Source organism: Meriones unguiculatus, chromosome 12 (genome assembly GCF_030254825.1).
Source record: "Meriones unguiculatus strain TT.TT164.6M chromosome 12, Bangor_MerUng_6.1, whole genome shotgun sequence".
Classification (NCBI taxonomy): domain Eukaryota; kingdom Metazoa; phylum Chordata; class Mammalia; order Rodentia; family Muridae; genus Meriones; species Meriones unguiculatus.
In genome coordinates this window covers 3,088,152-3,091,774 of record NC_083360.1, presented here as the reverse complement: position 1 = coordinate 3,091,774, position 3,623 = coordinate 3,088,152, and the positions used below count along the sequence as shown (strand labels likewise).

Below are 3,623 nucleotides of genomic sequence, written 5' to 3'. Positions count from 1 at the left end.
CCACGTGGGATTCTGAATACAGTATTAAAAACATACAATCTTACGGGATTTTTCTCATTCTAATAGAGACCAAGGGTATCTCAAGTAAGAGGGGAAAATCAAAGTCCTATTAGGAAATAGATTGTCTAAAGAATTAATCCCTGCAAGGTAGTCAGCCAGGAGAATTAGCACGTTGATACAAAGGTCAATGGGGATGGGTGCTGTGAATGCTAGCAAGCCGCCTTCGTTGCTTCATGCCATGACCTGCCTTGTTCTGGCTACTTTAAACGGCATGCTTTTCATCAGTGCCAGAACTGCTAACATTACAGCCAGGAGACATACTAGTTTTGAATCTTGGTTCCTCCACAATATATTCTTCTGAAGTAAATAGACTTCTACTTTTATAAAATAAATAAATAAACACATACACACATACATTAATAAATAAATAGTTCACTGATCGTGGAGAGCCAGGGTTTGGTTGCCATGGCGCTGGCTTCCGCCCTCAAAACTGGTAAACCGTTATGACCGTTGGGCAACTGTCGTCAGGAGCCCAGCCCGGGGCATCATATGGGGTGATGAGCAATACCCAATCAGGGACTGACACATCCTAGGCAGAGGACAGTTTCCTATATAAGGGATGGGTATCTGCCATTTGGGGTCTCCGTTTCTACTCGTTGTAAGCTTATGCTCTCCCTCTCAAGATGCATTAAAGCTTTACTGCAGAAGGATCCTGTGTGTGCTGTGTCGTTCTTGCTGGCGAGACGATAGCGCGAGCCACATCTGGTGCCGAAACCCGGGAATATTGACCACAACATCGTAAGCACCTTCGGAGACCCCTTGATTTCAAGGAGGATTCAGAACTGCAGGGAAAGGTAAGTTCGGAGAGGTATGCATGTCTCTGAAATTTTTGGGCCGATCCTTGCTGTGATATTTACTGATATGGTTGCACTTCTCTTGTTCATTTGTTTTCGCGGTGGCTATTGTTAAATTTGGAGGGTGTCTATAAGACCGAGGTACATGAGCGGCAAGACCTCCTAAAACCCTGTTATAAGTCTCCTGTAGATAAAGGAGCAGCAGAGAAGCCTCTCAGAGTGGGTAGAACGCAGCCTATAAGACCGACGTAGATAAGCTGCCGGCGCGGTAATTTTACTTTCGTTTTACTCGGTGGCCATACGGCAGACGTAAATAAGCTGCAACCGCCATGGGATCCACGCAATCGGTTGTAACCACACAGTCTTAAAACAACGGGACATTAAGATAGCACACGGAACCCTTAAGAACTTTGTAAAAGAGGTGGATCGGGTGGCTCCCTGGTACACATGTTCAGGGTCCCTCACAGTTGCATCATGGAATAAGTTAGGCAAAGATCTTGATCGCCACCTAGCGAACAATGACTTGAGATTGGGCACCAAGGCAATCTGGAAACTTGTTAAGAACTGCTTAGAAGATGATAATTGCAAAAGGGTGGTTGATGAAGGACAGGTCGCCCTCGAGGAAGTTCAGGACAGCATGTCAGAAACCGAACGCAGTGAGAGGTTGGGTGCGCGCAAGAAAAAGGATACCCATAAAATCAAAAAAGCTAAGGACCCTCCAAAAAAAAAAGGAGTGCAACCCCCTAAAGAGTCCAGCCCCCCGTTTAATCCTCTAGAGGAAAGACCACATGGACTCTATCCTGTAAAGGAGCTAAAAGCACTGAACCTCGACAGTTCTGAGAGCTCCAGCCCCGGTACCTCTGACGCAGAGACTCTTGATTCAGAGGAGGAGGCTGAACTAGATGAAGAAGCGGCCAAATATGAGGAGGAGAGATAATATCCAGATGAGCGAGGGATAAATAAAAAACTCCCTCGCACCTCCCCTCCTCGAACAGTGCCTACTGCACCTCCGCCTTACGAGGCACGATCTCCAAATTTTTCTTTTGTGCCAGATAAGGTTAGAAAAAAGATTCAAATGACCTTTCCTGTTTTCGAAACAGAAAATGGAGGACGAGTGCATGCGCCCGTAGATTACAATCAATTAAAAGAATTGGCTGAATCAGTCCGCAAATATGGAGTTAATGCAAATTTTACTTTGGTGCAATTAGATAGACTTGCCAATAATGCTTTAACTCCTGTTGATTGGCCAATGGTGGCAAAGGCCGCCCTCCCAAATATGGGTCAGTACATGGAATGGAGAGCCTCTGGTTTGAGGCTGCCCAAACACAGGCTCAGCAAATGCCTATGCTCTTACCCCTGAACAGAGAGATTGGACCTTTGATCTGTTGACAGGCCAAGGACGCTTTACCGCGGACCAAACAAATTATCATTGGGGAGCTTATGTTCAAATTTCTCAAACGGCCTGGAAGGCGCTATCTCGTAAGGGAGAGGCCAATAGGCAGCTTACAAAGATTGTACAAGGACCTCAAGAGTCATTTTCAGATTTTGTGGCCAGAATGATGGAGGCCGCGCAGGGTGCATTTTTGGAGATAGAGAACAAGTTGAACCTTTTATTGAACAGCTGATATTTGAACAAGCTACTCAAGAATGTAGGGCAGCCATAGCCCCCAGAAAGAACAAGGGATTACAAGATTGGCTCAGAGTGTGCAGAGACCTCGGAGGACCGCTTACCAATGCGGGCCTAGCGGCTGCTATCCTCCAATCTCAAAAACGTCCTGCTGGTAAGACCAACCAGAGGACTTGCTATAACTGTGGCAAACCTGGACATTTTAAAAAAGATTGCAAAAATTCAAATAGGAAGGGGGAAACACCGACCCTCTGCAACCATTGTGGTAAAGGATATCATAAAGCTAGTCAATGCTGCTTGGTGAGAGATGTCCAGGGGAGACTCCTCCCACCCATCAACAATCAGACTACTGATAATAATCAGGCTGCAAGCCGCGCCCTGTAGAGCCTGATAGGCCTAAGAAAATGGTCAAATGGAAGGATGTCTTGACTGGTTAATGAAAGGCCCGGATCCTATTCTTATAAGATCCAGGGGAGCTGTCTGTGTTTTCCCACAGGAAGAAAACAATCCATTCTGGGTACCGGAGCACCTCACGCGAAAGCTCGCGGCAGCTGAAGATGATCTTTCAACGAATATACCTGCAACTACTTGAAGAGCTAAGGGCGGCGGTGGCGACTATTAATTCTACTCGAGTAGATTTATCACTCACAGATGGCTTATTATCCTGGGTTTCTTCTGCCTTTTCTTATTTTAAGGAATGGGTGGGCGTTGGGATGTTTGGCGCTGCCCTGTGCTGTGGTTTAATATTTGTCCTCTGGTTGTTCTGCAAACTCAAAACCCAACAAAAATGTGACAAGGTGGTGATCGTACAGGTGCTAGCCGCTCTGGAGCAAGGCACCTCCCCCGATATTTGCTTATCCATGCTGAAAAATTAATGTTTGACAAGGTTGCCTCTGTCTTTGCAAGCACATGCCACAATCTGGATTTACAGCCCTTGCACTCCCTGGGGATCTGTTTCCCATTGCACGGGGATGGGTGTAAATCACAATTTTTCTCTTGCCAAACGATCTGGAAAGTCAGTGACAGAAGAGTGCAAATAAGTCTTCACTGACCTAAGACAGGACAGCCTCACAGTGAGGAGGTTGCTCCAATGACAGGCAACGGCTGAAGCATTGCCTTCCACCAGGCTCAGACGTTGGCTT

At 46.4% G+C, this 3,623-nt stretch overlaps 1 pseudogene; it reads left to right on the top strand.

Annotated features, from left to right (window-relative positions):
• Nucleotides 1-503: 503 nt before the first annotated feature.
• LOC132646777 (igE-binding protein-like) lies at nucleotides 504-2,865 on the top strand (annotated as a pseudogene).
• Nucleotides 2,866-3,623: the final 758 nt, after the last annotated feature.